Source organism: Antechinus flavipes, chromosome 1 (assembly GCF_016432865.1).
Source record: "Antechinus flavipes isolate AdamAnt ecotype Samford, QLD, Australia chromosome 1, AdamAnt_v2, whole genome shotgun sequence".
Lineage (NCBI taxonomy): Eukaryota > Metazoa > Chordata > Mammalia > Dasyuromorphia > Dasyuridae > Antechinus > Antechinus flavipes.
The window spans coordinates 338,071,524-338,092,308 of NC_067398.1; the positions used below are offsets into that span (position 1 = coordinate 338,071,524).

At 38.7% G+C, this 20,785-nt stretch overlaps 1 protein-coding gene across 1 annotated transcript in view; it reads right to left on the reverse strand.

The window, feature by feature from the left end:
- LMF1 (lipase maturation factor 1) overlaps nt 1-20,785 on the reverse strand; it is a gene marked incomplete at its 5' end in the record, with an annotated part of 469,398 nt that overhangs the window by 8,837 nt on the left and 439,776 nt on the right. The window lies entirely within an intron of this gene.

Below are 20,785 nucleotides of genomic sequence, written 5' to 3' on the forward strand. Positions count from 1 at the left end.
AATGATCTTGTGATGAAGAGACTCATCTGCACCCAGAGAGAGAACTGTGGGGACTGAGTGGGGATCACAACATAGTATTTTCATTTTTTATTGTTGTTTGCGCTTTCTTTTCTTTCTCATTTTTTTCCTTTTTGATCTGATTTTTCTTGTGCACCATGATAACTGTGGAAATATGTATAGGGGAATTGCATATTTAATATATATTGGATTACTTTGATATCTGGGGGAGGAAGTGAGGGAAAGGGGGAGAAAAATTTGGAACACAAGGTTTTGCAGAGGTGAATGTTGAAAATTATCCATGCAAATATTTTGAAAATAAAAGGGTTAATCAAAAAAAAATTGTGGCCCTGGTCTCTCAAGCCTCATATCTATAACATAGTTGCAGCCACCCTTGGCAACAAGGGCTTCTATTTTGGAGGGAAAGTGACTAAATTATCATTTGTATTCAAGATCAACCCCACAGGGAGATGCAAAAATGTCCATCCAGGTGTGGGATAGTATAACCTGATAGATGTATTAACAATCAAGTTGGCATTTAATTTGTGTACACACATCCATGCCAGAACTCCCTAGAGCTTAGTAGGACTCCCTTTCTCTCCCTATTAGGCTACTGGGAATCTCTTTCTTCTCCTTTCCCAGCCCCCAACTCTCCATTCCACCTGGAAATGGCATTTCTCACTGCTAGTTTACTCATAGAGAGGCAGGGCTGGTAGTGACCATACCACTCAGTGGCTCCTCCCACCCCCCAATGCTTACTTTCTCCCTAGACTTAGCATAAGGGTAACTGGTGATATTCTCACTCTTAATCATCCCAACCCAGTTCTGTATCCCTATACCTGAACCTCTGGTTGCCCAGAAACTCCATCCTCATTCTTATTTCCTAGCTCTAGTCCCAGAAACTGTGAAAAAGAACAGTGATAATAGTGGACATTACATGGTCCATGCTGTAAGGTATGTATGATTGTTGTTCCAGCTCTATATGAGGAAACTGAGGTGAAGTGAGACATTATGTGAAGTTATATACAAGTGACTATCCTGATTTGGAGTTCAATTCTCTTTCTACTACTCTGAGCTTCCTCTCAAAGAAGTGCTTAGGAGGCTTTAGTCTAGAGTTTACTTTGAGATGTACATGGATGAATCTTGTTTCAATGCTTGATGTACCCAGAGACTCTGCTCTCATCCCCTGCATTTGCCTTAGTTTTTCCCTCCAGGGATTAAAAGTGAGGCAGAAGAGAGATAAACCTGGGGGAGGTCTTCAAAGAGTTGTGGTCCCTGCTGCAATATGGTTTTGTTTTGTGGCGAGCCTGAGAAAGACACTTTCTGATCTGAATTAATGTCCAGAGAAATAGTTGTAGTGGAGAGAAGGGATCTGGGCTCTGCCTTTTATGGTCCTATGATCTCTGAAAAATGACTCAGTTTCTCTGGGACTGTTTCCTTGTCTTAGATCAGTGCCTTCTCGATGATTTATTGAGGACCATCACCTTCTCCCCTTCTCTCCTTGAAGGCAGAGTGCCTGACACAAAGAAGCGGCAATAAACACTTGTTGAGCTGCATTAGCTGGCGTCTGGAGCCCCGAGGGAAGAGTAAGGAAGCCATGGGAAGTTGTCCCTCCCCGAGAAGCGCCTCCGGGGTATTACGTTGGAGGAGGCAGTAGGCTTCTGCTCTGTCCCCCTCTTCTCCAGTTTCCACCCTCCGCCTCCAGCCCAGGCTGGGGGACTACCATCGGTGGTCACAGCTAGGAGAATTCTCAGTCCCTTCCTAATAGGAATGGCAGAAGGGACAGCTCTGGAAGCAAGAGATGTGTTTCTGACATCTTAAGGTAGAATTCGTGGCACTGCAAAGACACAGCCCCTTATGTATTGATATATTTATATTACTGCTTCTCTGCAAAATCCTTTCATTCCTTCTTATGGCCGGTGCCTACTGGAAACTCTTACCTAGTTCCATCCCCCCTCTGTTATTTGACTTTCTAACTAACTCAATAAAAATAATGTTATTGTGATGTAATTTCATTTGATCCTCACAATAACCTTGTGAGGTAGGTGCTGTTATTCTTTATTTTATAGATGAAAAAACCCAGGCAAAAAGCTCCTTGTTAAGTGACTTGCCCAAAGTTGCCCAGGAAACGTCTCAGGCAGATTTTCCTGACTTTTAAGTTCTGTGTTCTGTCCCCAAGGTGTTCACTTTATTAACTTTGGGCTGGAATACCTTTTCCCTTCCTCCTGTTTTGTTCCCTTTTTTTTTTTTTTAAAGCCCATCTCAAACTCTGCCGGCTCTGGGAGTCTTCCTCCTCTTCTGAAAAGGACCCGCTTATTCTTCCATGGAACACTTAATATTACACAACATTCACTTATCTACATTTGTACAGTTGTGTGTGTGTGTGTGTGTGTGTGTGTGTGTGTACATCTACATCTACCTATTTCACCAAGAAGGCTGCTATACATCCTCCTGGCAACTGCTTCCTCCTGACTGATTATTTTCAATATGACAGCAACATCTCGTGAAGGCCTGAGAACCTTGATGAGCAAACCCACTACAAACCCCAGGATGGGGCCTGGGTGGGTACTTTGACCTTTACCACACAAATGATGATCCCAATATTAGCTAATCAGCAAAATTAAGAAAAAGTGCCAGGCTCATCCCCGAGCCTCCAATGTTCTCATTCCACTTGTAGAATTTAAAGCCCCCCCAAACACCACCTCCAGGAAGCCTTTCCTTATCACTGCAGTGGACTTCTCTTTTCCTGCTCTTAACATTTTTATCTGCTGTTACTGGCATAAGCAGCACATTCCCCAGTAGAATATAAGCTTCTAGAAGGCATGGACAATGACTTCCTTACATTCGACACCCCCGTCCAACACAGTGTAAAACACACAATAGAAGCTTCGTGAATGTTTGCCGGACTGCAAAGATTATGTGGAAAGTGTATCTTTAGTTGGAGGAGCAGATAGCATGAGAAGGCCATTAGCTGAGGAGGGGTCCCAGCTGCCCATGGGCTCTAGGGGCTCTGGGACAGTTAATGAATCTCAGGTTCACCAGAGGAGCAGACTCCTCACCTGTTCTAAATGACCGGATTCTGTGCTTAACCAGATGACTCCAGAAACCTTTACACATGGGCTCTGCCTCCTTGCTGACCCTCGCCATATGGCTTCTTCTTGAAGCCCAGGATTCTCAGACCAGGGAGGGAGCAGACTGAATGATAGCCATGAGTCTCCCGGGGGAAGATCACTAGGAAATACAAATGATAAATAATTTTGAGTAATTTAGCAAAGTGCTGCTGCAAAGATGAAACGCAGCTTCAAACAAGGGGCCCCATGTGAGGCCGTAGGGTAGTCTCCTCCCGGCAGCCCCCTGGGCAAGGCTGGGCTATCTGGATAACGGTGTTATCTAACGAGATGGGGGGTGGGTCCACAAGCAGCCCTGATTGTGGTCACTCCAGCCCTGGACTTGGAACCTGAAGTCTGTCACAGGAGAACCTCTGGTATTGGGAGGACAAGGGCAGCCCAGAGGCCGAGGAAAGGGGTTGGGCCTAGAACATGAGTGCCAAGGGCAGAAAAATGCCATTTGCCCAAGGCAAGCTGTTCCCGGGGTGCAGGGGGCACACACTCCATCATTCCTGCCTCGTCAGCTCCATGAAATCATGTGGTCACTGGGAAAGAAAGCTCTAAGAATAAGTGCCATTTCTTCGATCTATATCCCCCGATTCATGCTGCCAGATGCCCAGTAGCAGCTGTGCCACTGAACTTTTGTGATTCTCTCATATATCAGACTATTATGACGTCTTCCAACTGTACGTGTTAAAAATTAGCAGCAATATTCGAGTTGTTACGATTGGAGCCTAAATCTCTCAGACAGCTGTAATTAGTTCCAGAGGGCGCAGCTGTCTCCTGCTAACAGCTGAAAGCTTTTTGGAGGGAAAAAACAGGAACCGTGTTTTCTGTCAGAATTAATGGTTGACAGGGTGACAGGGGAGGCATATAAGCCAAAACATGGGCTCTCGCTTTCTCTCATTCTTTCTTTCCCTCTCTCTATTTCTGATTTTTTTTACTTAATAGTAATTCAAAGATTCCAGAGACCATTACAAAGCAACAGTTCATTAAAGAAGTAAATGTGAGAAAAAAGCCTTCTCTATGGCTCTGTGGTTGAGGAAGATCCCAATTCTGGGATCTCAGACCAGGATGGCTAAGAAGCATGGAGGTTTGATGGGTTATAAAAATACTGCTCTGTCTCCACCCTCCCTTTTCTTCTATCCATGAGTATCTAAGATGAAGAGCTTTGACTATTTAATTTCCTTCCATTTGATGGGAGGCTTAGAGATGAGATCTATTTCTAGCCACCTAGGAATGTCTTTGAAGTTCCATCAGTAACTCATTGAAAACTAGAGTATTTGGAGATATCTGCCTTGTCTGGTGGGACAATAATCCCTCTCCTATACCAGCAGCAGCAGGTGTGAAAGCTACCCTGGGAGTTACCTGTTCCAATAGGATAAAATCTTCATGGGACTGTGGAAGTGCATGGATTAGTGCTGAACCATCACATAGAGTAGGAAGATAGAAGCCTTATTATTAAAAGACTTTACCAGGTCATGTAAAAGGCACTACAAAAATCTAAAGGGTTAGGAAAAACCTTTTAAGCTTTAGTTCAGATGTCATTGCCTCCATGAAACCATCCACAACCTCCCCAAAGGCAGAAGTGGTTTTTCCCTTGGGTTCTCTATCTCCAAATAGCTCCCAAAGCGATTGTCCTAAAGCCCAGGTTTGACTATGTTATTTCGATTGCCTCTTAAATCAAATAGACTCTTCTGTTTGGCATTTAAAGCCCTTCACAAGCCAGTACTTAGCCACCTTTTCAGTCTCATTATATATCGCTCCCCTTCTCTACCGTTGAATTAGACTCGACATCTTGTTCTTCACAATGGCCATCTTCCGTCTCTGAATGCTGCAACTGGCTATCTATCTCTCATGCTTGGAATGTACTCTTCCTCACTTCTACCTCTTAGAATCCCTGGTTTCCTTCCAAGCACCTCAGCTGCAAGGAGACAAGTTATCTCCTTGTTATAATGTTTAGTTTCTAAATATACATTATGAATAAGTAGGATTTACAACAGAAATGCAAGGTTGGTTCAATATCAAGAAAACTATAGTAGATCATGTTAATAACAAAAATGATCAAAACCATATTCTATTCATGGTTGGAGAAAAAAGCCTGATACAATACAAAAATTTCTATTAAAAATACTAAAAATTTTAGCATAGATATAAATGAATCTCTCTTTAATACTGTCAATAGATTATTCTACAGCCAAGAGCCAAAAATATATATACCATCAATAAAGTAGAGGTTTTTCCAATAAGATCAGGGATAAAGCAACGATGTCCATTATCACAATTAATTTTTTAAAACACAATTCTAGAAATACTAGCTAAAGCAACAAGACAAGAGAAAAATGAGGGAATGTATATAGGCAAAAAGGAAACTTGGCAACTAGAGCTGAAATAACAATGGCGTCGAATTTCAGTACTACAGTTACTGAAATAATTCATGACCAGCCACTGGTTGATACCCAGAACTGATACCCAGAATATATAAGATATAACCCTTATCCAGATAATCCAGTATTGTCCTGGCTACAGCCAAGAAATTTTGCATAAGATACTGGAGGCAGTGAGGTCACTATAGATGATAGATTTCCCTGGGGAATTCTTGGTGGTGATAGTGAACCAGTTTAGGTAAAAGGGGGCCTTTAATACAAATGCCTAGGCCAATCTCAACCACTAAGATGAATTTTAAAGTGTAAGATGGTAGGGGAGGAGGTGGAGGGAAGGAAGGAAAAAGTTGGAACAGAAGGTTTTACAAGAATCAATGTTAAAAAATTACCCATCATATGTTTTGTAAATAATAATAATAATAATAAAAAGAATGAACGATGAAAAGCAAAATAAATAAATAAATAAAAATAAAACAAAATAAGAGTAAGATGGAGTGTTTGATATTCTATACTATAAACTTTCTATCTTTAAAAGAAGAGACTATAAGCTCCTTGGTTCTTATAATGAGGCTGAGAGTGATCTGAAGATTGAAATTGGAATGTGTCCTCTTCCTAGTTCATATATAAGTAAAAGTATGAAGCAATTAATAAGATATACTTTACTTTTTCCTAACAATTCTTCAAAATCCAGCCTATATGTTATCTCCTCAAGGAACCTTGACCTCATTCAATAAAGCATTTTCTCCTTAGACATCATGTAGCATTTTTTTTTTTTTTTTTGGCCAAAATCTGTAATTTTATTAGTATAAGGAAATTTCTTGGCAGGCACTTTCTCACTGATACAGATTGGCAATTTATACTTTTAAGAGAACTTACTTAGGTCGCTGAGAGATTAAATGACATACACATAATGATCAGTCTACTGCACTTCTGGTGGGATGTTAGGAGCTAGAAGAAAATTTTCATTCACAAAGCCCTAAAAATGTACATAAAAAAAAATGATAAAGAAAACCATAGAGAAATTGGTGTAAGTTCCTCCATATAATCTAGGACTTCCCAAGAAGATCTTCAGAAACCTTCAGAGGCACTGAGCAGAAATAAGCCAGAGTAGGCAGGAGGTTGACCGCAAACATGATTTAGAGGAGGAGAAGGGCCCCCGGAGATGCTCTGGGTTGGGTAACCTGTGCCAGAGTAGATCTATGCCAGGCCAGTGGCTCGTCAGCTCAGGGCCTGAACCGTAGCCTGTGACTAGGTGACATTCAGGCAGCTTGTACTTGTGGACAAACATGAAGGAACTAACTACTGCAGAAGGCAGTGAACAGAACCAAAAGAATAGTACACACAATAACCAAAACATTTTTAAGAAAAGGAAAGAAAGATTTAAGAACCCTAAACTATTCAATGACCAAGCTTGATTCTAGAAGAATCCTACTTCCTGTCCAAAAGGTGATGGTCTCAAGGAATACAAGGAAGTGGCTTTTTAGAAGTAGCCAGGGTAGGAATTTATTTTTCTTGCCTATGCATATTTATTAGAAGGGTTTTATATTTCATTCTTTATTTTTCAATGACGGGGGAAGGAGTGAGAGAGGAAGGGGAAATTGTGATAGGACTAGTTAAAATAAAATGAAAAAGAAAAAGAAGAAAAAGAGGATCACTGAATCATTTTTTTAAAAATGCCCAGAAGAGAACAGAAGGAAGGAAACAGGAATAAACAGGAAAGCTTTGAAAGTTACATGATGAATTTATAACATATTCAAAAAGGAAAAGCAAGCTGTATGTAAAAGAGATTCAGTTTCAGGCTCAAGCCTTTAATTTTCTGTTTAACCTACAGATACACACACACACACACACACACACACACACACACACACACACACATAGATAGATAGACAAATGTTCATTTTATTTAGTGTTTATTACATTCAGAATCAAAAAATCAAATAATTTCATTATTATTGATAAAAAAAACATTATAACTTGAAGCCAGGACTTCAGGGTTTTATCCAATACCTGTTGTCTCTCAACTAGTACACTTATTTCATAATGCTTATTATAGCTGAGTCGAGTCCCATCACTCTCCTAGACCTCAAGTTATCTAAATCATATTATCTCTTAAGCTTAAGCACAACTCACTTTAAACAACAGGTCCGTCTAAAGAGCCTGCCCTGATTTCTTCTTTGCTTTTCTTATATTCTGTCATGACTCATATATACTTGTACCTAAGAAATACTTTGGGGTACCACATTCTCCCATTTATTAAATACTACCTGCAAAGCTCTGTAGGAAATCCAAAGGTAAAGTAGACACCATTTTTGGTCCCATTGAGTTTATAATTGAATAGGGGATGAAACATGGTCACAAGTAGGACAAGAGGTAGAACCTGAGAAGGGTAAAGAAGAGATCCAGACAAACCACCATAAAAAAGTAAATTTCAGGAGCAAATGATGTTCTTTTCATCTGATGGACACATTGACAAGGGTAGCAGATCCCTAAGAGAAGGTTTCTTAAGTGGACTTGAAGGAAGAAAAGAATTTCAACAGATAGAGATAAGGAAGTAGTTCATTCCAGGTAGAAGAAAATTGGATTTAAATTGTATCAGGCTTAAATATCAGACAAGAAATTTGTATTTTATCCTAGAAGTAATTAATAGAAATTCTGAATTACAGATTGGTGATAATAAGAGTTCACATTTCTATAGTACTTCAAGGTTTAAAAAGCATATTCCTTATGCTGCTTTGAGAGGTAGTGAGTATAACAGATATTGAGTCAGTCTTGGACTCAGAAGATCTGGGTTGAAGGCCCATCTCTGACTCATATCGGCTGTGGGACCCTGGCCAGTCACTTAATATTTCAGTCAACTCCCCACGATTATATGTTTCAGATATTGGTACAGGGAGTTTCTTCTCCTAGGAGTTCCCCATGCCAATAGAAACACTTATCTGAGCCTCCTTATCTACCATCTGCCTCACAATCTGATGACGTCCATAGTCAAATAACCCAGAAGATTCTAGGCGTCAATCCACATCCAGAGAAAAAACTGTGAAGTCTGAATGCAGATCAAAACATACTATTTTCACTTTAAAAAAAAAAAAAACATGTTTTTGTCTTTTTCTTTCTCATGGTTTTTCCCTTTTGTTCTGATGCTACTTCAACAACATGACTAATGTGAAAATACGTTTAACATGATTGTACATTTATGGTCTATAACAGATTGCTTGCTGTCTTGGGGAATGAAGGGGGAAAGGAGGAAGGAAGAAAAATTTGGAACTCAAAATCTTACAAAAAATGAATGTTGAAAACTTTTTTTTACATGTAATTGGAAAAAATAAAAGACTATTAAATGAAAAAAAAAAAAAGATTCTAAGCATCACCTCGCCTATTCCTTTCCCTGAAGAAACTCAGAAAGGTTGTAATCTATACAAGGATTAGTAATAAAGGTTGCACCTGGTGTCAGGAGCCCTGAGTTCAAATCCAGCCTCAGACATGGACTAACTGATCCTGAGCAAGTCACTTAATCCTGTTTGTCTCAATTTCCTCATTTGTAAAATGAGTTGGAAAAGGAAATGGCAAACCACACCAGTATCTTTGTCAAGAAAACCCCAAATGGGGTCATGAAGAGTTGGACACGACTAAAATGACTGAATAACAACAAGAAATAGTAGAAAGGAGACTAGAATCTAGTCACACATTAAACCTAAAGGAATGGCAATGACAAAGGTGAATTTATTAAGGTGGTAAGTTGAACATGGCTTATTGGAAAAACCATTACATTTTGAATCAGAAGACTCAACACCAAATTTGCCACATTAGGAAAATCACTTCACTTCTCTGGACCTGAGTTTTCTCCCTTCTAAAGTGAAATGGTTAGACTAGATGATCTCTGGAATTCTTTGCAGTTCTAAATCTATGATCTGATGATTCTCTTTTTTGAATCATTTCCAGAAAAAAATTCTACCTGCTTTGTGGTTAAGAAAACTTAGTCCCAGAGCTTGAGATCATGGCTTTGTGTTGAGCCAGTCACCTCTCCTTGATTTCTTCTGTTTTCCACAAATCTTCCCTGTGTGACAGTATGGCATCATACAGGAAGATTTTCTGTAGTCAAGAGACCTGTATTTGAATTTTAGCTCTTATATTTACTGACATGACTAGTGGGCAAGTCTCTTCTCTTCTGTGAAATGCATAGAATGGTGTGAATATTTGCCTCATCTGCCTCACAACAAAGCACTTTGCAAACTATAAGGTACTAGAAAACTATGGGCTATTAAAAATCTTGAAGTTCCCCTAGAATCAGTAGAATGTTATAGGATGCTTATTTTGAATGCTCTTTTCCTTGGAAGACACTGAAATGGATAGAAACTGCTTTCTGGATGATTTACTATTCTTAAAAGATAAAGTTTAGCTAAGAGACCATCTTTCTCCTTTTATGCAGCTCACCAGCAGCCCATGCAGGGAGGAATGAGCAGGGATTCATGACTTGGGCCACTGAGAAGAAGCTAACACTCTTTTAGGAAGTGCCATACCTTGAAAACATGTTTCTGGGATCAAAGATTTTCAGGTTACAAATGTTCAGATGTTAGAGATGGTCCAATATTATCCCTCCCCCTCACCCCTTGATAGATGGAGAAAATGACACTCAGGGACCATTTAATAATGGTCAGTCCAAAGTCACAGAAATAATGATTTAGAAGAATGGATATCACTGAACCACAGCAACTTTGTGAGTCAGGAGGGATTTCAGGGATCACTTGGCCAGGCCACGCCAAAAAGAAACCCCGAACTACCAGACACCAAAGTACAGTTGACTATCCAGACTCTTTTGGAAGGCCTCTAATTAGAAGAAACTGACCACTTCTTGAGGCAGCTTATTCTACTTGGACAAGTCTAGTGATTAGAGGGTTTTCCTTGACATCAAGCTTAAATCTGCTTCCCTCTCCCCCCCCCCCCCAGTTTCTACTTATTTCTCTTCATTTGGCCCTTTGAGAACATATAAAAAAAGAGCAAAATCCTTTTTCCTGTGAAGGCCTTTGAAATACTTGACAGATATTATGATCTTGCTGAGTCTTCTCCAAGCTAAACTCCCCCAAATATTTCTATTTATTTTCTTATGACATAAATATAAATAATGTTACCACCCCAATTAATCTTCTCTGAATGCTTTTCTTTTTATTGACGTCCTTCTGAAACTTTGGTGCCCAAATTGCCCCCAAATCCTCCTGATATGGTCTTGCTCAGGGCAGAGAATATATAGATTCTCCCCATTTCACTCATGGAAGCTATACTGGCTATCACATCACATTGCTAATTTATATTGAGCTGGAGTCCATTACAGTCTCCACATCTTTTTCAGATAACTTGCTTGTCTCATCATTTTTTTCTCCATCTATACTTGGGAAGTTGATTATTTGAACCTGTGTGTGATTTAACATTTACCACAACTAAATGACATCTTACTCAATCCAACCAAGTCATTCTAGTCTGTCAAAATATTTTTGGATGCTGATTCTATCCTCCAGCATATTAGCTGTCCCTCTCAGTTTCATGTCATCTGAAAATTCAATGAAAATGCTATTTTTGCCTTTAAACCCGGTCATTGATAAAATGTTAAATAGCACAAGGCCAAGCATAGATCCCTAAGGGAGATTTGATCCCAGATTTTTTTACTCCAAATCTAATGCTTTGATGGTCAGTGTCTCAGCATACTACAGTTTGAGCACTCCCAGTATCCTCTCTCTATAAAGACAAAATGCTGTGTACATGTATATAACTAATCGTGTAGGTGAAAATAAAGGCTTTTTAAGAATTCCAAATAAACTTTGTTTTTCCTTTGTTGCTGGCCCAATACTCTAATGGCATATCCTCAATTTTTAATTGGAGATGGTAATAGTTTAATCTGTGATGGGTAACAGTTTTATGAATTATCCATTGGACAGCCATGTTGGCCACATTTAGCATCTATAAATATCCATTTCCATCAACTACAGGCTCACACCCAATTAAGCTGCACATTCAACAATGTTCTCATTTTTAATCAGTCACCTGTTTTTCATTTTAAGTTTATCACACTTGGAAAAAAAAGCTAACTTTTTTTTAAGACATAAAGAAAGCTACAAACATCAGCCCAAGAAATTTCATTTTGAGGCATTAACTCATTTTGAAAGTCCCTTGGCTATTTGAGGTGTAGAGTTTCCATTAGCAGAATAAAATCCATGAAGTCGTAACTTCACATCCTTATGGAAAACAGTCCCTTCCCCCTAATTATTTAGTCTAGCAAGGAATGAAAATAATTAAGTCTCAAAATCCCCTTTTAGAAAGGGGCATCAAGAGGGGGAAATGAAGATTTTTCTACCTAGCTACTGAAAAACAGGACCATCCTGAGCCAAGTTAGGGCAGTAAGATATAGTGGAAAGAGTATACTAGGCAATTGGAAAACTTTGTTGGAATTATACCTTTAGTCTTATCAGCTGTATGATCTGGGCTACCTACCTGACCTTTGTAAGACTCAGTTTCTTTAATTAAAGTGGGAAAATCTTCTTTACCCACTTTACGAGATCAGCATGAGGGGAGTACTTTGTAAATTTTAATGCTCTACAAAAGTGGGAACAATTGCTGTTAATAATACTTAAATATCTGGACAGAAGTTTTGTAACATGAATTGGTGAAGTTCAATAAAGGCTTGCCTCTCAATTCCCTGCTATGTTTTATATAGTGTCTGTTTAAAAACAACAGTAGTTGTTTTACAAACTTATTGTATTATTAGTGACAATTGTAATTAAGAATTAGCTTCAAAATTAGAGACTGTGCTTTATACATTGATATTTTTCATCATTTATCAGAGGCAAGAAAGGCACATGGAACATAGGACAGAATGTTGGATTTGAAATCAAGAAGACCTGGGATCATGTGATCTTTGACACTAGTCATGCAACTCTGGGAAAGTCACTTTTATGGGTTTCAAATAAGAATTGAGTATTTATCTATTAAGTCACAGTGAGATAAGATCTGTGTCAGTGAAATCACAGGTGTCTTTCCCACACCACAGCAATCATAATTTCAGACAAACTTTTCTGTCCTATTGTATACTGACAAAGACTAGGTGCTGGCAAAGCACTTACGAAAAGGTGGTGGGAGTAAAGGAAGGCTAGAATTGGGGGTCTTGTTGAGGTTCTCTGTGTGCCATGATAATTCATCACCAGATATAAAATCCTGAAGAAAAGTAATGTTTACAAGAAATAGTCACATGCAAATTGTGGTAGACTAGATATGTCAGAGGTCTAACCCCAGCAATGTACGTGACCTTGGAAAAGCTAATTTTTATTTTTGTGCTTCAGTTTTCTCTCTGTAAAAAGAGAGGATCAGATTATATGATCTTATAAGGCCCCTTCTAGATGTAAAATCTGTCATTTTATCTTATCTAGGGAGGTTTTCCTTTGCTGCCTCACGGGATGTGTAGGTCACCTTGAACTCTTGCCATGCAAAGACCAGCCCTGAGGTCAGAGACCACCATCGGATACACTGACCACCTGGTTAAGAGTTTTGTCTATGGCAAATCATGACACCCGAAGAGATGACGGTTTTCATTGATGAAGGACACCACAGTACTCCCAACACCAGGGAAATCATCTCTTTTCCAAAACATTACAATATTTTTAGGAGGTAGTTTGTATAAATGGTTTCATCCTCAGCCTTCCTGAGATACTGATATAGTTGTCTGAGATATACCTATGTGGTCCTGTAGAAATTAAGTGTGAAAAACCATCTCAGCAGGGAGGCCAAAGAAAGTCAACTCAAGAGCACAGCCCTGGCCACTGAGTATGGTAAAGTGGTGGAGCCAGTCTGGAGCAAAGCAGAGGGGTTTTAATTTCAGCTGGGCCACCCGGGATTGGGTAGCCTCCAATGCTTCTTTCAGACCTCGGTCTATGATTTAGTAATAGCTCAGACCAATGCGTCAGAGAGCAAAGGACAGAATAGGCCTGAATGCCCAGAACACGGACAGCACTACTATGAAGTTACAACCTGTGACATTTCTTTTCATTTCACAGGCACACACATCTTCGTCTAATCCAGTCCCAATAAACGTTTACCTGCAAGGCACTATGGGAGGTATTGGGATTATAGAGAGACAAAATGAAAATTAGTTCCAGTTCTCGAGCAATTAACTTTCTGGTTGTACTATCTCCCAACTAATATTTAATAAACTTCTGTTTGCTACCTTCAGCTGGAAAATAGCTAAGAAAGGTTCCCTTGGCTTCCCTGGGTGGGTGATATGGTTGATGATGTCTTGACCTTTCTCAGGTATTGCTCAGGGCTTCTCAGCAGGTTATGGGTGGTCACAATATTAATTTTCATTTATTTATTTATTTTTATTTTATAATAACTTTTTATTGACAGAACCCATGCCAGAGTAATTTTTTTTACAACATTATCCTTTGCACTCATTTCTGTTCCAATTTTTCCCTCCTTCCCTCCACCTCCTCCCCTAGATGGCAAGCAGTCCTATATATGTTAAATATGTTGCAGTATATCCTAGATACAATATATGTGTGTAGAACCCAACAGTTCTCTTGTTGCACAGGGAGAATTGGATTCAGAAGGTAAAAATAACCTGGGAAAAAAAACAAAAATGCAAGCAGTTTATATTCATTTCCCAGTGTTTTTTCTTTGGGTGTAGCTGCTTCTGCCCATCCTTGATCAGTTGAAACTGAATTAGCTCTCTTTATCGAAGAGATCTACTTCCATCAGAATACATCCTCATACAGTATCGTTGTTGAGATATATAATGATCTCCTGGTTCTGCTCATCTCACTTAGCATCAGTTCATGTAAGTCTCGCCAGTCCTCTCTGTATTCATCCTGCTGGTCATTCCTTACAGAACAATAATATTCCATAACATTCATATACCACAATTTACCCAGCCATTCTCCAATTGATGGGCATCCACTCATTTTCCAGTTTCTAGCCACTACAAATAGGGCTGCCACAAACATTTTGGCACATACAGGTCCCTTTCCCTTCTTTAGTATCTCTTTGGGGTATAGCCCCACTAGTAGCACTTGTTGGATCAAGGGTATCACAGTTTGATAACTTTTTGGGCAAAATTCCAGATTGCTCTCCAGAATGGTTGGATTCGTTCACAACTCCACCAACAATGCATCAGTGTCCCAGTTTTCCCGCATCCCCTCCAACATTCATCATTATTTTTTCCTGTCACTCTAGCCAATCTGACAGGTGTGTAGTGGTATCTCAGAGTTGTCTTAATTTGCATTTCTCTGATCAATAATGATTTGGAACACTCTTTCATATGAGTGGTAATAGTTTCAATTTCATCCTCTGAAAATTATCTGTTCATATCCTTTGACCATTTATCAATTGGAGAATGGCTTGATTTCTTATAAATTTGAGTCAGTTCTCTATATATTTTGGAAATGAGGCCTTTATCAGAACCTTTAACTGTGAAGATGTTTTCCTAGTTTGTTGCTTCCCTTCTAATCTTGTTTGCATTCGTTCTGTTTGTACAAAGGCTTTTTAATTTGATATAATCAAAATTTTCTATTTTGTGATCAGTAATGGTCTCTAGTTCATCTTTGGTCACAAATTTCTTTCTCCTCCACAAGTCTGAGAGATAAACTATCCTATGTTCCTCTAATTTATTTATAATCTCATTCTTTATGCCTAAATCATGGACCCATTTTGATCTTATCTTGGTATATAGTGTTAAGTGTGGGTCCATGCTTAATTTCTGGTCACAATATTAAAAAGGAGCTAACAGAATTTTGGGACTCTAGATCTGGCTCTTACCACCAACCTTTCTATTCCTCTTCTCTCCCATCCCCTTATTAAGTAATTTACTCAAGATCACTCACAAGCAGATAAAAGATCTATGAATCTAAATCCAATGCTTTTTTCTAGTATATCATGAGACCTCTTACTAAGTTTTCTCCCCTACATTATATCTTATATATGTTACAAAATTATTATTAATATTTTCTTTGATCCAGATCTGCAATTTTATCAATGCATACAACTCATCATGAGAGTATTCTTCGTACCAGCGTCCTTTATATATAAATACAAATTTATATAAACACACATTTGTATAAGTCTTGGAGAGTGACCTAAGAGACACTTAGAAGTTGGCCATGGTCTCATAGCTAGGATATGTCAGAAGTAAAAGGTTTTTCTGATTCCAAGGCTGGATCTGTATTCATTACTTCAAAGAATCACAGAAGTATAAAATTCTAAAGCTGGAAGGAACCTCTGTACCCATTTAGTCAGACCTAGTGATGAGAGGAATGCCTACTACAATATATCTGAGAATTGGTCATCCAGCCTCTGCTTGAAGACTTTCACTGAATAGGATCATCTCTTCCTGAGCCCTTCCAATTCATTTTTGCAGCTTTAATTGTTGGAAAGTTTTTTCCAACATCAATCCTAAGTTGGATTCTTTGGCTAGCTTCTATTATTCCTGGTACTGCCCTTTGGTTCCAACCCTGCCTTCCCCAAATGCAGTATCTCCTTCAAATAATTGAAGATAGTTGTATTGCCATTTCTTTCCCCTCTGACCCTTTGAGTCTTCTCTATGCCAATCAAACTTAGATTTTTCAACAAATCTCTATATGACATAGATGACTCTTCTGGGGTTCCCTCTTCTGGAAGCTCTAGCTTATTAAGATTCTTAAACCACAGCACCAGAACTCTAAGCAGTACTCTGGTTAAGGTCTGACAAGGGCAGAATACCATGGGATGATTAGCTCCCTATGTCTTAAAACTATGCCCTTCTTATGCACATATCCCAACCTTATATATTCTTTTTTGGCTGCCACACTGCACCGTTGACTCATACTGAACTTTCAGTCCACTAAAAACCCAGGTATCTTTTCAGAACAACTTTTATCTAACCAAGTATCTCCGTAATTGATATCTGAAATTGATTATTTGCTCACAAATTTTATCCCCTTTGAGTTTCATTTTATTAGGTTCAGCCCAATATTCTAAGTTGCCAAGATCTTTTTGGATCATGATAATCATTCATTGTCTTAGCTATCTCTGTCATCGTTGTGCCATTTTCAAAACAATAATAAGCAGGTATTGTCTATACCTTTATTCACACTACCTCTTATTAATAATATAAGTAAGTAACAATAGAAAATATATAGAAGAATGATAGGAGATTAGCCTGGAAAAAAAGATAAGATCAGATTGTAGAGAACCTTCTACACAATACATCTCAATTAACAAGCATCTTCCTAATAATGTACAGGATTGACCACACTATTCCCTTTCTCAAAAACCTGCCATGATTCCCTATTTCTTACTTGTGAGAGCAAGGTCACAGAGAAAAAGCACCAAATTTGGAATTACAAGAGCTATGTTTGAGTTCTAATTAAGACTTACTTGACATGTCACCTAAGACAAGCAACTTTTCCCTTTGAGATTCAGTTTCTTTATCAACATAAAGTAGGTATAATTATTGCTCTGTCTACATCAAACAGTTGTTGTGGGGATCAGAAGACACAATACATATTAAAGAATTTATAAAGTGAAAAAGTATTTAACAGATATAGACATCATCACTATCATTGGCATTGAATAAAATCCAGGTATTCAAAGTCTCTCCCAATACCACCCACCCACAGTTTAGTTCCACTCTTCTTTTCTAAGTCTCATTTCCCAAATCTGCCCCAACCAAAACGGACTATTTGCTTTTTTCTTGTCTTTGCCCATACAATTCCCTTCTCCTGGAATGCCATTTTCCCAACCACATATCTACCTGAAAAAATCACATCCCTTAACACCCACTCAAATGATCCTCTTCTAATGAAGCTTTCTCTGATTTCTGCAACTGAAAATTATTCTTCCTTTCCCTAAACTAACAAAACTCATTATCCTTCTCTTAAGATATTCATCATAATCTTCGTGTCATAGCTATTTATATAGTTATTTTATTAATTCTATTAAACTGTGGGTTCCTTAAGCACAGAAAGTATTTCTTATACATTTCTGTATTTTCCTTGACATAAATTTGCACAGCCCACCACAGATTGAAGTCAATTACCAAACTTGTTATATGAACAAAAACTTTATATCAGGCCTCCAACTCTGGGTTCTCAAACTAACATTTTGGAAAAAGCCACTTTGTCTTTTGTTAATTAAAAACAACAACAACAATAGATTTCTAGTCTTTTCCTGGAATTACTAAGAAGATATTTGTCCCTATAGAGGGAAGAAAAGGAGGCAAGTATAGTTTCCCCAGGGAAAAGCACAGACATGGGTAATGTAAGAATATTAAAATGATCTTCAGGATAAGTTGCCACTTCCTCCCAATCAAGGGTTTAGCTGAAATGGGCCTTGAGCATCAATACAGACATACATATTGAGGAAGAAAGTATGTATGGAACAGAGTGAGATTTGATGGTCCCTGAGAATATGCTGGGAATTTCCAGGAGATATCTCCTCACACATGAGTAAATGGAAGGTTCCCATTATGGCTTCCAAACTATGGTTCTTAGCCTCCAGGTCCCGAACCTTCCAGGGACACACCAAGGGATGCTGATGTGCTGCTTTTTAGGATTTCTATGAATACAGAGATAAGATGTAATATAAATATAATATAAAATCTCTTAGTTCCTACCAATAGCTATCAGATAATATAAGCTTGAGGTGAGGGTAAAGACAGAACTCTAAAGCCACAGACCAGGGAATGGGGGGCAGGGACACTCAAATTCTACACCTCAAAGATAAGAGTCTCAGGAAAAAAAGGCCAAAAGAATCAAAAGGATTTGCCAGAAAATGACATCAAATGGCTGCTATTCCCCATCAGCATTCCTGAGGTCATAAGACTGTTCTGTGCTTTGCAGATTCCAGAGAAGTCAGCAGGAGCAGTGCAAAGAATAGTGGATTGGCAGTCACAAAATCTGAGTTTAAATCCAGTCTCCTCTATTTATTATTTGTATGTCCTCAGAAATCCTTTCTCCTCCCTGAGAATCAATTTCCAAAGGGTTTAGATTAGATGAGCTCCAAGGTCCCTTGCAGTTCTGACATTAAGGACCCTTAGGTACCGAGATCTCAAATACTATTGAAGGAGTTGAAATCTTTTCATGAAATTGTTCAGTTCATAGGACTGCCAGGGAAGCCTATTCCCTATAGCACATTAGTGTTCTAGGAGACCACATTCAGCCCCTAGCATCAATCCTCAATGCCTTATTTGTCTAAATAACACAGACCAAGCTAATCAAGTTGGGAACACTCTGTAAACATTATTAAAGTTGTATCCCTCATCAGCAAGGAACATTGCTGACATATCCCAGAGTGACTTTTCTAGAAATAATTAAGAGAAAGCTTGTAAGAATCCACTTGGATTTTAGCCAGCATGTCATTATCCAGGTATAACAGATCTCCTGATTGGAGAACTCAACAAAGTACAATATTAGCCAATAATGCAGTTTCAATCATAAATGGGAGTTTATGGGCTTTGGTTTTGTTTGTGAGTCTCTAGGCAATGGATTATACACTATGTATCACAAACCTATAGGCTGTAGGACCTGACTGCCTGGGGAAGGAGGGACGAGAAGGGTATGTATATGAAATGGTTGTCATTTTCTTTAAGAAACGTCGGGGAAGAAAGCATTTTTATACATTTTGATGGATTATTATTTCCCTTATTAGATTATAAGCTCTTTGAGGACAGGGGTTGTCTTTTGGCTTTGTATCATCATTTCCTGGCACATAGTAGGTGCTTAATAAATTCTTAGTGACTGACATTGATATTCATTCAAGAAATTCAACAGAATAAAGCCATGTTTGGCTCATCAATAAGGAGGAACAGTCTTTCACTGATCATTCTGATTTCATAAATCATTCATTTGTCATTCAACCAATATTAGCACCTGATACTTGAAGGGCTACATGCTAGAGTTGAATAAAATGATTTCCTGTGTTTATGTAGCTCAAATTCTACTAGGAGACTTATGACACATTAACCAATAATTATAACACAAAATAGATAAATGTATAAAAGTGTTACATGTAGTCCAAGGCAGCTGGGAAATAAATAATTTCCTACTAGGGAACAACATGGAAGGCTTCATGGAGGAAGTAGGATTTGAACTAGATTTTGAATGACTAACAGGATTGCAATGGGAGGAGAGGACTGGTGGAAGATTATTCCAGTCTGACCCAAACTTTCATTGTGAAGTTATGGTACCTACAATTTGACTGAAGTCCAAATGTTGGTTAATACTGGCAGCAAGGAAAGAATACTTTGTAAAAAAAAAAAAATTTAATTGTGCTTCTGATTAGCTACAAAACAAATTATTTGTTAAAGGATTTTGCTCCTTTTGTAGGAAGCACAGAAAAATATATATCCTGAACTGAGTTTTTGATATGAAACACAAGATTGGTAAAACCCAAACACATTTTCCTTTACTAGCAGTATATAACAGTAACCAAATCCTTTTAAGTATTATTCTCTGGAATAGAAATTACACCAAAACACAGTTTATGAATTTGCTCATTGTCCTGTCTTTACTGCCCTTATAAACAGTCAACCTTTCCTTTGACATCTTTCTCTGCTGAAAAGTAAAGGATAAAGTAGAAAGCATTATTAATCACCATGTAGCAGCCAGTCCTGCCTCCTAGACATTGCTTCCTGTGTGGGTAATTGATGTAAATTGTCATTATCAAACTTATTTCCTGTAGGACTAATAAACTACTGAACCTTCTGATCTTGTGAAAGAGGAGAGCCTAAGGACATATCCAACTGGAATAAATATTGGCACCAGTATCCAGGCTGTGTGTTCACTCCTGATGTCAGGAGCAAAGGACCCCTAACTACCAGGCACGTGATCAGAGAGAATTAAAGCCCAGAAGGTCAGACCCAGAGGGGGTTGGGAAGGCTCAAGGGGAGGGACTTGTTCAAAGTCACGGGATTACAGATGCAGCACTAAATCTATGATCCTGTGATTTAGAACAAGCTTGGGAAAAGCCATCCAATCCTTATTTTAGAAAGCAAGGGCCAGAGAACGCCCTCACCACAGGACTATTGTAGGGTTTGAACCAGTGTGGGGGATGCTTGGGGGAAAAGACAATAATTAAATAATTCCTCCCCCATAATGGGCTGATACTCTGTCAGTCCCGTGATAAATGAGTCCTATAATGGAGGCAAAGTAACAAGGGAGTGAGGAAAGAAGGAGAGAGACAACTGAAGGAGTGATAAACTTAGGAGTCAGGAAGACCTGAGTTTGAACTCCAAATCTCAGACACTGGCTGTGTGACTTTGGGCAAGTCAGCCTCAGTTTTCTC